Raw genomic sequence first — 13,297 nt, 5'->3', positions numbered from 1 at the left:
CAGTATATACATATGAGATGAGTAATGTAGGGTATGTAAACAAAGTGGCATAGTTTAAAGTGGCTAGTGATACATGTATTACATAAAGATGCAGTAGATGATATAGAGTACAGTATATACATATACACATGAGATGAGTAATGTAGGGTATGTAAACATTATCTTAAGTGGCATTGTTTAAAGTGGCTAGTGATATATTTTTACATCAATTTCCATCAATTTCCATTATTAAAGTGGCTGGAGTTGAGTCAGTGTTTTGGCAGCAGCCACTCAATGTTAGTGGTGGCTGTTGAACAGTCTGATGGAAGCTGTCGTTCAGTCTCTCGGTCCCTGCTTTGATGCACCTGTACTGACCTCGCCTTCTGGATGATAGCGGGGTGAACAGGCAGTGGCTCGGGTGGTTGTTGTCCTTGATGATCTTTATGGCCTTCCTGTGACATTGGGTGGTATTGGTGTCCTGGAGGGCAGGTAGTTTGCCCCCGGGGATGCGTTGTGCAGACCTCACTACCCTCCGGAGATCCTTGCGGTTGTGGGCGGAGCAGTTGCCGTACCAGGCGGTGATACAGCCCGACAGGATGCTCTCGATTGTGCACCTGTAGAAGTTTGTGAGTGCTTTTGGTGACAAGCCAAATTTCTTCAGCCTCCTGAGGTTGAAAAGGCACTGCTGTGCCTTCTTCACGACGCTGTCTGTGTGGGTGGACCAATTCAGTTGTCCGTGATGTGTACGCCGAGGAACTTAAAACTTACTACCCTCTCCACTACTGTCCCGGACTGGTATAAGGTCGAGCAGAGTATGTACAGTATATTGTGTATGTAAATATATGGCTCTGGTATTGGCACATTCAAAGTGCATATATAGATGGCACAAACCTCTGAACTGCACATGTGGCATATTGACATGAAATGATGGACATTAGCCGCGATTCCCAGGGGCTCTATCCCAAATCAGCCTATAGAATTCATTGGATCATCTGTCATATTGCTAATTTACACCGAAAAATCTGTTTCGGCAATGGACTCCACACACAATGAAACTGCTACCATCCTGTTCAGCTGAGTGAACACTCAATGATTAACAGCAGTTATTCACCTTACAACATGGTGTCACTACACAGCCTCAAACCTTTAGGCTATTATAGTGCTGTACCAGTGTAAAGAGAAAGCATGTGACTTTTTGTCAAAGTACCTCAGCATTATGTAACATCACCTGCAAATAGCCATACTTTTGTAAACGTTTCTGCTTCACAGTCTGTCTAAGGAGTCAGGGCATAGTGTGTAATTATAAAACCTTCCAGCACTACTTTCTCCCTTTAGCACTTTTCTAATGCTTATCCCAGTTTGTCAGACAATTAGAGTAGTCAATAAAACATTAACAGAAGTAGCTGTTTCCTGGAAATAAAACATAGGATTACGTTAAGGAACCTACTGTCACGCCCTGGTCTATATTTATTATGTTATCTTCATTTATTGAGTCAGGCCAGGGTGTGACATGGGTTTATTTGTAGTGTGTTTCGTCTTGGGGTTGTGTGGGATGTACAGATTGGTCTATGGCTGCCTGAGGCGGTTCTCAATCAGAGTCAGGTGATTATCGTTGTCTCTGATTGGGAACCATATATAGGTAGCCTGGGTTTCACTGTGTGTTTGTGGGTGATTGTTCCTGTCTCTGTGTTTGTTGCACCAGTTAGGGCTGTTTCGGTTTTCGACGTTTGTTGTTTTGTATTGTTCGTGTTCTTCATCATTAAAGATGTCTCTAACGAACCACGTTGCATTTTGGTACGATCCTTGTTCCACCTCTTCGTCAGAGGAGGAGATGGAAGAAACCCGATACAGAATCACCCACCACAAACGGACCAAGCAACGTGTCAACAGGCAGGAGCCACAGGAGAAGCAACAAAGGCAGCAACAGCAATCACAGGACTTCTGGACTTGGGAGGAGATATTGGACGGAAAAGGACCCTGGGCACAGCCTGGAGAATATCGACAGTCCCAAGGAAGAACTGGAGGCGACGAAAGCGGAGAGGCGCTGGTATGAAGAGGCAGCGCGGCGACGCGGTTGAAAGCCCGAGAGTCAGCCCCAAAAATTTCTTGGGGGGGGCTAACAGGGAGTATGGCTACGCCAGGTAGGAGACCTGCGCAAACTCCCTGTGCTTACCGGGGGGCTAGAGAGACCAGGCAGGCACCGTGTTATGCTGTGGTGTGCACGGTGTCTCCAGTGCGGGTGCATAGCCCAGTGCGTTCTATTCCAGCTCCGCGTATCGGCCGGGCTAGATTGAGCGTCGAGCCAAATGCCATGAAGCCGGCTCTACGCATCTGGTCCCCAGTGCGTCTCCTTGGGCCAGCTTACATGGCACCAGCCTTACGCTCAGTATCCCCGTTTCGCCTGCATAACCCTGTGCGGGCTATTCCACCATGCCGCACTGGCAGAGCGACCAGGAGTATTCAACCAGGTAAGGTTGGGCAGGCTCGGTGCTCAAGAGCTCCAGTGCGCCTGCACGGTCCGGTCTACCCAGTACCACCTCCACACCCCAGCCCTCCGGTGGCAGCTCCCCGCACCAGGCTTCCTGTGCGTGTCCTCGGCCCAGTACCACCAGTGCCAGCACCACGCATCACCTATTGTGCGCCTCGCCTCTCCAGCGCTGCCAGAGCCTTCCTCCTCTCCTGTGCTGCTGGAGCCTCCCGCCTGTTTAGCGCTGCCAGAGTCTTCCGCCTCCACAGCGTTGCCGGAGTCTCCTGCCCGTTTAGCGCAGCCAGAGCTGCCAGTCTGCATGGAGTTGCCAGTCTGCATGGAGCTGCCAGTCTGCAAGGAGCTGCCAGTCTGCAAGGAGCTGCCAGTCTGCAAGGAGCTGTCAGTCTGCATGGAGCAGCCAGAGCTGTCAGTCTGCTTGGAGCAGCCAGAGCTGTCAGTCTGCATGGAGCTGCCAGTCTGCATGGAGCTGCCAGTCTGCAAGGAGCTGCCAGTCTGCAAGGAGCTGCCAGTCTGCAAGGAGCTGTCAGTCTGCCAGACTCTTCCAGATCTGCCAGTCAGCCAGACTCTTCCAGATCTGCCAGTCAGCCAGACTCTTCCAGGGGGGGGGCGCCAACCCAGACAGAAAGATCACATCAGTGACTCAACCCACTCAAGTGACGCACCCCTCCTAGGGACGGCATGAAAGAGCACCAGTAAGCCAGTGACTCAACCCCTGTAATAGGGTTAGAGAATCCCAGTGGAAAGAGGGGAACCGGCCAGGCAGAGACAGCAAGGGCAGTTCGTTGCTCCAGAGCCTTTCCGTTCACCTTCACATTCCTGGGCCAGACTACACTCAATCATATGACCCACTGAAGAGATGAGTCTTCAGTAAAGACTTAAAGGTTGAGACAGAGTTTGCGTCTTCTCACATGGGTAGGCAGACCATTCCATAAATATGGAGCTCTATAGGAGAAAGCCCTGCCTCCAGCTGTTTGCTTAGAAATTCTAGGGACAATTAGGAGGCCTGCGTCTTGTGACCGTAGCATACGTGTAGGTATGTATGGCAGGACCAAATCAGAAAGATAGGTAGGAGCAAGCCCATGTAATGCTTTGTAGGTTAGCAGTAAAACCTTGAAATCAGCCCTTGCCTTAACAGGAAGCCAGTGTAGGGAGGCTAGCACTGGAGTACTATGATCACATTTTTTGGTTCTCGTCAGGATTCTAGCAGCCGTATTTAGTACTAAATGAAGTTTATTTAGTACATTATCTGGGTAGCCGGAAAGTAGAGCATTGCAGTAGTCTAACCTAGAAGTAACAAAGGCATGGATTAATTTTTCTGCATCATTTTTGGACAGAAAGTTTCTGATTTTTGCAATGTTACGTAGATGTTAAAAAGCTGTCCTTGAAACAGTCTTGATATGTTTGTCAAACGAGAGATCAGGGTCCAGAGTAACGCAGAGGTCCTTCACAGTTTTATTTGAGACGACTGTGCAACCATTAAGAGTAATTGTCAGATTCAACAGAAGATCTCTTTGTTTCTTGGGACCTAGAACAACCATCTCTGTTTTGTCCGAGTTTAAAAGTAGAACGTTTGCAGCCATCCACTTCCTTATGTCTGAAACACAGGCTTCTTGCGAGGGCAATTTTGGGGCTTCACCATGTTTCATTGAAATGAACAGGTGTGTGTCATCCGCATTGCAGTGCAAGTTAACGTTATGTTTTCGAATGACATCCCCAAGAGGTAAAATATATAGTGAAAACAATAGTGGTCCTAAAACGGAAGCTTGAGGAACACCGAAATTTACAGTTGATTTGTCACAGAGACAAACTGATATCTTTCCAACAGATAAGTTCTAAACCAGGCCAGAACTTGTCCGTGTAGACCAATTTGGGTTTCCAATCTCTCCAAAAGAATGTGGTGATCGATGGTATCAAAAGCAGCACTAATGTCTAAGAGCACGAGGACAGATGCAATGCAACAGCCTTTTCTAAAATTTTTGAGAGGAATGGAAGATTCGATATAGGCCAATAGTTTTTTATATTTTCTGGGTCAAGGTTTGGCTTTTTCAAGAGAGGCTTTATTACTGCCACTTTTAGTGAGTTTGGTACACATCCGGTGGATAGAGAGCCGTTTATTATGTTCAACATAGGAGGGCCAAGCACAGGAAGCAGCTCTTTCAGTAGTTTAGTTGGAATAGGTCCAGTTTGCAGCTAGAAGGTCCTCAGATAATCGTATGGTATGCTTTCGCCATAAAGTATTTGTTAAATCTGACACTGCGGCTGGGTTAATTAACGACAAGATAAGCTTTATTTTGATGTATTGTACTTGTGATTTTATGAAAGTTAAATATTTATAGTAATTTGAATTTGGCCCTCTGCAATTTCACCGGAAAGCTAGCGTCCCACTGATCTGAAAGAAGTTTTAATGGATCATATAATTTCTTTGTAAAGATATGTCCCAGCATACAGAAGAAGAAAAAAATACCCTCTAAAAAATGTATTCTAGAGTGTCCAGCTGTTAACTTCTGACAAAACAATGATACCATGAGACTTTACAGTATTGATAACAAAAACCAATATATTGGATTTATCACAGAATTTGACACCATACAATATTGTACAGAGCTGGGTTAGTTGGCTACTCTGGGGTATCTGAAGACAAAGGACCGTGAGACACAGGTTTTGTCTTGGACACATGGAATGTAGGATGGATACGGAAGATGAACAGTAGAGGAGCCAAGGATTTTAGATATAGGGAAAGGGCCAAAGAAACAGGGGAAAGGTTTTGCTGGACTCCACCCGGAGGGGCAGATCCTGAGTAGAAAGTCATACCCTCTGCCAGAGACGATAGGCGGGAGCCAAGGTTCGGTGACGATCCGCTTGTCGTCGATACTTGGAGGTGGTCTTGAGAAGAGCGGACCGGGCTCTCTTCCAGGTACGCCGACAGCGGCGGATGAACATCTGGCCCAAGGGTATGTTGACCTCTTCCTCTTGCTCGGGAAAAAGCAGGGGCTTGATAACCCACGGAGCACTCAAAGGTCGAGAGACCAGTGGCCGTGCAGGGAAGGGTGTTCCGGGTGTACTCCACCCCACGAGTTGCTGGCTCCAGGTGGTGGGGTTGGCCGAGACGAGGCACCGAAGAGTCAACTCCATGTCCTGATTGGCACACGCCGACTGGCGATTAGATTGAGGATCAAACCCGGAGGAGAGGCTGGCCGACAACCCAAGGAGGATGCAGAATACCTTCCAGAATCGGGATGAGAACTGAGGACCATGATTGGAAACTATATTGACCGGATGTCCATGGATTCGGAAGACGTGCTGTACCATGAGTTCGGCTGTCTCCTTGGCTGAGGGTTGTCGTGGAAATTTCCTCTATTTACCAAATCATGGGAGCAAACCACACACACAAGTCAGAGTTAGTTATCAAAGTCCATCTTTAATTATATGAGCTCTATAGCATTTTCTATGACTCTCAACAGTTTCAGTATCTCTACTGAAAAGTTGAGAGCCCCCCAACAATGGCAAATGGGATACTTTATAGCGAAGATCCACCCCCTCCTAGACGACATGACAATCCACAGGTCTTAGGAACTTACACAAAGAAAAGACTTTACTCCAGAGAGGAGTATCCCCTAGCCAGACAGAGTTGGCTATAAATTATCATTCAGTTTTGTCTCCTTTCTCAAACTCAGAACCATAAACCAATCCTCCATATCAACATGCATATATCAAATTGTCATTAGATACAAACAATTCTAAATACAACCAATCCTGGACAAGATCACAGAGGCACACAGACATTGTGGAGCAAAAGATATGTTTACACATGATGACCCTTTGACCTCTCCCCTGTCTGCGGCCCATGCAACTTAGTCTTGACATAGAACAGATAACTACAACCTCGCCACAGTATTATATAAAAATACCATTCTTATGAGAAGTAACTTACAAACATATGATGAATATAAAACATCTTACATATGTTACCCACCAATTCTGATTATTCCCTAACAGGGTAACTTGGGAAGGGGGATAAAATGGGTGGCTTTGGAAAACCTATCCACCACCGTAAGGATGGTGGTGTTGCCATCAGACGGATGGAGACCAGTGACAAAGTCCAGGGATATACAGTGGGACAAAAAAGTATTTAGTCAGGCCACCAATTGTGCAAGTTCTCCCACTTAAAAAGATGAGAGAGGCCTGTAATTTTCATCATAGGTACACTTCAACTATGACAGACAAAATGAGAAAAAAAAATCCAGAAAATCACATTGTAGGATTTTTTTATGAATGTATTTGCAAATTATGGTGGAAAATAAGTATTTGGTCAATAACAAAAGTTTATCTCAATAATTTGTTATATACCCTTTGTTGGCAATGACAGAGGTCAAACGTTTTCTGTAAGTCTTCACAAGGTTTTCACACACTGTTGCTGGTATTTTGGCCCATTCCTCCATGCAGATCTCCTCTAGAGCAGTGATGTTTCTGGGCAACACGGACTTTCAACTCCCTCCAAAGATTTTCTATGGGGTTCAGATCTGGAGACTGGCTAGGCCACTACAGGACCTTGAAATGCTTCTTACGAAGCCACTCCTTCCTTTCCCGGGCGGTGTGTTTGGGATCATTGTCATGCTGAAAGACCCAGCCACGTTTCATCTTCAATGCCCTTGCTGATGGAAGGAGGTTTTCACTCAAAATCTCACAATACATGGCCCCATTCATTCTTTCCTTTACACGGATCAGTCGTCCTGGTCCCTTTGCAGAAAAACAGCCCCAAAGCATGATGTTTCCACCCCCATGCTTCACAGTAGGTATGGTGTTCTTTGGATGCAACTCAGCATTTTTTGTCCTCCAAACACGAAAAGTTCTATTTTGGTTTCATCTGACCATATGACATTCTCCCAATCTTCTTCTGGATCATCCAAATGCTCTCTAGCAAACTTCAGACGGGCCTGGACATGTACTGGCTTAAGCAGGGGGACACGTCTGGCACTGCAGGATTTGAGTCCCTGGTGGTGTAGTATGTTACTGATGGTAGGCTTTGTTACTTTGGTCCCAGCTCTCTGCAAGTCATTCACTAGGTGGTTCTGGGATTTTTGCTCACCGTTCTTGTGATCATTTTGACCCCACAGGGTGAGTTCTTGCGTGGAACCCCAGATCAAGGGAGATTATCAGTGGTCTTGTATGTCTTCCATTTCCTAATAATTGCTCCTACAGTTGATTTCTTCAAACCAAGCTGGTTACCTATTGCAGATTCAGTCTTCCCAGCCTGGTGCAGGTCTACACTTTTGTTTCTGGTGTCCTTTGACAGCTCTTTAGTCTTGGCCATAGTTGAGTTTGGAGTGTGACTTTGAGGTTTTGGACAGGTGTCTTTTATACTGATAACAAGTTCAAACAGGTGCCATTAATAGAGGTAACGAGTGGAGGACAGAGGAGCTTCTTAAATAAGAAGTTACAGGTCTGTGAGAGCCAGAAATCTTCCTTTTTTGAAGGTGACCAAATACTTATTTTCCACCATAATTTGCGAATGAATTCATTAAAAATCCTACAATGAGATTTTCTGGATTTTGTCTGTCATAGTTGAAGTGTACCTATGATGAAAATTACAGGCCTCTCTCATCTTTTTAAGTGGGAGGATGACGTATCCCAGAAAGGTGATAGTGGAGTGAGGAAATTCACACTTCTCAGCCTTGACATTTGATATCTGATATTTTAATAGGATCCCCATTAGCTGTTGCAAAAGCAGCAGCTACTCTTCCTGGGGTCCACACAAAACATGAAATATAATACAGAATGACATAATACAGAACATTAATAGACAAGAACAGCTCATGTCGTTAAGGCCCCGGTAGTCAATACCTCGGGGGCAGCTCTGTTCCCTGTCTGGTCCGGAGACCAAGACCATGGAAGGGTACATTGAGGACTCTCTGGGGGCAAGGATCATTCGTCCTTCTTCCTACCCGGTGCAGGGTTTTGTCCTTCTTCTCCACAAAGAAGAACCCTGTGCCGGGGAGGAAGAAAGACAAATGATCCCTGCCCCAAGAGAGTCCTCAATGTACCCTTCCATGGTCTTGGTCTCCGGACCAGACAGGGAACAAAGCCGTCCCTGAGGCAGTGTAGGAAGAGATATGGAGGTCCTGATACTCAGCGGGAATGGTGGAGAGATCCGAGGCTTTACCCAAGCCAGCAGGAGGACAACCAGGGGCGGGCTGCGGCGCCTTCAGGAAATACGAGTGGAAGACACAGGATTAAACACGTAGACCAGTTGATCAGGGGTTTGTGCCTCTGGAGATATGACAATCCCAAAACCACAGGTCCATGAGGATATTCAAGAGCAGGAACTGCACGGACTCACTGTGATTCCCTGGCACTCGCAGGTTGATAGGAATCTGTGCTGTGAGTGACACTGCCAATAGATTGTCCATCCAATGCTCTGTCGTCCATGGGAACAGAGAGGAGTTGTGTGGAGATACCCATCTTCGACACCAGTGTATTGTCCATAAAGCTCTCATCGTCCCCCGTATCCATGAGCACCCAGAGAGATTTATACCGGTAACCCCACAACAGGATAGCATGGAGAGGAGTACGAGTAATGGAAGAATGGAGACTCCCTGTATGGCCCACCAGCGTACTCATACCTACTAATGAGCCTAGGCTTTTTACTGGACAGTTGGATATGTCCTGAAGTTTTACAATACACACAGCTTTTAGAGCTCAGTCTGCTGAAACAATCTATCCCTGCCCAGGAGGAGGTGAGTCGACAGTCCTCAATTATTTCTGAGGGAACTCGGATTCTCGAGAGAATGCAAGCGTCAGGGATTTCCGCGGTTCTTTGGAAACGAGGGGGAAACCGCGGACGGGCCCATGTGCCCGGGAACAGACCTCCTCTACCTATTGCTTTCCCGTAGTTGCCGATCGATGCTTATGGTCAGGGCTATGAGAGAGTCGAAGTCCAAGGGCAGCTCCTAGGCTGTGAGCTCATCCTTAAATCCCTCTGATAATCCATGAAGGAACGTGTCGAACAGGGATTCCGGGTTCCAAGCACTCTACCGCCTTGTCTGCGGGAGTCTTGATGCAGTTGAAGTAGCTTCTGAGCCGTCATTCTCCCAGACAACGGAGAATCGAACACCTTCTTTAAATCTGCCACAAACTCCTCCAGACTAAGGCAAACGCTGGATTGTTGCCCCCACACCACCGTAGCCCAGGTGAGTGCCCTCCAGGACATCAGTGTGATAAGATACTGTATCTTAGAACAATCCAACAGAAACAAAGAGGGCTGTAGCTCGAAAATAAGAGAGCACTGTGAGAGAAACGCCCAGCAAGTTCCAGGATCCTCAGCGCTCCGGAGGAGGCAAGCACAGCTGGTAGCAGGGTTACTGAGAGTCTGGGAGATTTCCGTTGTGGTTTAATGCCTAGTAGATAGCCTGCAGAATTGTTCCAACAATGCACTGATGGCATGGTCATGGTATTCGGCCAAGGTGTGCATTCCTTCCATAAGGTTATGTAGTAACTCCTCGTGTTTTCCAGTGGTGGCTCCTTGTGAGGAGACAGTATTGCAGAGCTGGTCCGAGTCTGCAGGGTCAGTCATGGTCAGTTCAAACTATCATGACTCAGGATGAGACCCAGATGCAAGAACATGAGGCAGATGGTTCAAGTCTTACAGATTTGTTGAATATATACTACCATTAAAAAATGTGGGGTCACTTAGAAATGTCCTTGTTTTTTAAAGAAAAGCACATTTTCTGTCTATTAAAATAACATCAAATTGATTGATCAGAAACACGGCGGAGACATTGTTCATGTTGTAAATGACTATTGAGGCTGGAAACAGCTGGTTCCTCAGTCCAGTGTCTGTGTTATTTTGCCCATCTTAATATTTTCTTTTTATTGGCCAGTATGAGATATGGCTTTTTCTTTACAACTCTGCCTAGAAGGCCAGCATCCCGGAGTCGCCTCTTCACTGTTGACGTTGAGACTGGTGATTTGCGGGTACTATTTAATGAAGCTGACAGTTGAGGCCTTGTGAGGCGTCGGTTTCTCAAACTAGACACATACTGATGTGATCTTCCTGTCTGGGTTGGCGCCCCCCCCCCTTGGGTTGTGCCGTGGCGGAGACCTTTGTGGGCTATACTCGGCCTTGTCTCAGGATGGTAAGTTGGTGGTTGAAGATATCCCTCTAGTGGGTGGGGTTATATCCTTCCTGTTTGGCCCTGTCCGGGGGTGTCCTCAGATGGGGCCACAGTGTCTCCTGACCCCTCCTGTTTCAGCCTCCAGTATTTATGCTGCAGTAGTTTATGTGTTGGGGGGCTCGGGTCAGTTTGTTATATGTGGAGTACTTCTCCTGTCTTATTCGGTGTCCTGTGTGAATTTACATGTGCTCTCTCTAATTCTCTCTTTCTCTCTTTCTTTCTCTCTCTCGCAGGACCTGAGCCATAGGACCATGCCTCAGGACTACCTGACATGATGACTCTTTGCTGTTCCCAGTCCACCTGGCCGTGCTGCTGCTCCAGTTTCAACTGTTCTGCCTTATTATTATTGGACCATGCTGGTCATTTATGAACATTTGAACATCTTGGCCATGTTCTGATATAATCTCCACCCGGCACAGCCAAAAGAGGACTGGCCACCCCACATAGCCTGGTTCCTCTCTAGGTTTCTTCCTAGGTTTTGGCCTTTCTAGGGAGTTTTTCCTAGCCACCGTGCTTCTACACCTGCATTGCTTGCTGTTTGGGGTTTTAGGCTGGGTTTCTGTACAGCACTTTGAGATATCAGCTGATGTACGAAGGGCTATATAAATAAATGTGATTTGATTTGATTTGACACTAATGTACTTGTCCTCTTGCTCAGTTGTGCACCATGACCTCCCACTCCTCTTTCTATTCTGGTTAGAGACAGTTTGCTTTGTTCTGTGACGGGAGTAGTACACAGCGTTGTACAAGATCTTCAGTTTCTTGGCAATTTCTGGCATGGAATAGCCTTCATTTCTAAGAACTAGAATAGACTGATGAGTTTCAGAAGAAAGGTCTTTGCTTCTGGCCATTTAGACCTGTAATGGAAGCCACAAATGCTGATGCTCCAGATAATCAACTAGTCTAAAGGCAAGTTTTATTGCTTCTTTAATCAGGACAACAGTTTTTAGCTGTGCTAACGTAATTGCAAAAGGGTTTTCTAACTATCAATTAGCCTTTTAAAATGATAAACTTGGATTAGCTAACACAATGTGGAATACACAAGTGATCATTGTTGATAGTGGGCCTCTGTATGCCTATGTAAATATTCCATAAAGAAATCAGCCGTTTCCAGCTACAATATTCATTTACAACATTAACAATGTCTACACTGTATTTCTGATCAATTTGATGTTATTTTAATAGACAATTTTTTGAGCTTTTCTTTAAAAACAAGGACATTTCTAAGTGACCCCAAACTTTTGAACGGTAGTGTACATGGGCAGGTAAAGGGCAGGTCGAGGACAGGCAGAGGTACGTAATCCTGGTAATAGTCGGCAGGCAGGCTCTAGGTCAGGACAGGAAAACAGGTCATAACCGGGGAACTAGAACAAAACCCAGAAAGAGGAAAAAACACGGAGAAAGATGCTGTCACGACTTGACGGGACAAGACGAACTGGCAACAGACTAACAGAAAACTCAGGTATAATTACACAGGGGATAATTGGGGGAACATGGGAGTCACCTGGTGGGGTTGTGGAGACAAGCACAAAATAATAATTCTTGCAAACTATGAGATGACTTAATAAACAGATCTGTATTAAGTCACAAGAGAAAAAGCCTTTATTAAACTCACCATATTATTTTCCATCAATGGATGTCAATTCAACTCGTTTGACTACTATGATTAAGCAATAAGGTACGAGGGGGTATGGTACAGCGGGGCAAAAAAGTATTTAGTCAGCCACCAATTGTGCAAGTTCTCCCACTTAAAAGGATGGGAGAGGCGTGTAATTTTCACCATAGGTACACTTCAACTATGACAGACAAAATGAGAAAAAAAAATCCAGAAAATCACATTGTAGGATTTTTAATGAATTTATTTGCAAGTTATGGTGGGAAATAAGTATTTAATAAATGAAATACTTATTTACTAAATAAGTATATTTATAAATAAATATTTACTAAATAAACTAGAGTAAAAGATAACAAATTTAAAATAGTAACACAATAATAATAATGATGCTATATACAGGGGGTACCGGTACAGAGTCAATGTGCAGGGGTACAGGTTAGTCGAGGTAATTTGTACAAGTAGGTAGGGGTAAAGTGACTATTCATAGATAATAAACAGCGAGTAGCAGCAGTGTAAAAACAAAGTGTGTGTGTGGGGGGGGGGGGGGGGAATTTCATTAATTGTTAGCAGTCTTATGGCTTGGGGGTAGAAGCTGTTAAGTCTTTTGGACCTCGATTTTGAGCTTTGGTACCGCTTGTCGTGCGGTAGCAGAGAGAACAATATATGACTTGAGTGACTGGAGTCTTTGACAATTTTGACAATTTTTTGGGCCTTCCTCTGACACTGCCTAGTCCTAGTATATACAGTGCCTTGCGAAAGTATTCGGCCCCCTTGAACTTTGCGACCTTTTGCCACATTTCAGGCTTCAAACATAAAGATATAAAACTGTATTTTTTTGTGAAGAATCAACAACAAGTGGGACACTATCATGAAGTGGAACGACATTTATTGGATATTTCAAACTTTTTGAACAAATCAAAAACTGAAAAATTGGGCGTGCAAAATTATTCAGCCCCTTTACTTTCAGTGCAGCAAACTCTCTCCAGAAGTTCAGTGAGGATCTCTGAATGATCCAATGTTGACCTAAATGACTAATGATGATAA

The sequence above is a fragment of the Oncorhynchus masou genome, chromosome 6 (assembly GCF_036934945.1).
Source record: "Oncorhynchus masou masou isolate Uvic2021 chromosome 6, UVic_Omas_1.1, whole genome shotgun sequence".
NCBI classification, from domain to species: domain Eukaryota; kingdom Metazoa; phylum Chordata; class Actinopteri; order Salmoniformes; family Salmonidae; genus Oncorhynchus; species Oncorhynchus masou.
Note: the sequence above shows the minus strand (reverse complement) of the source record.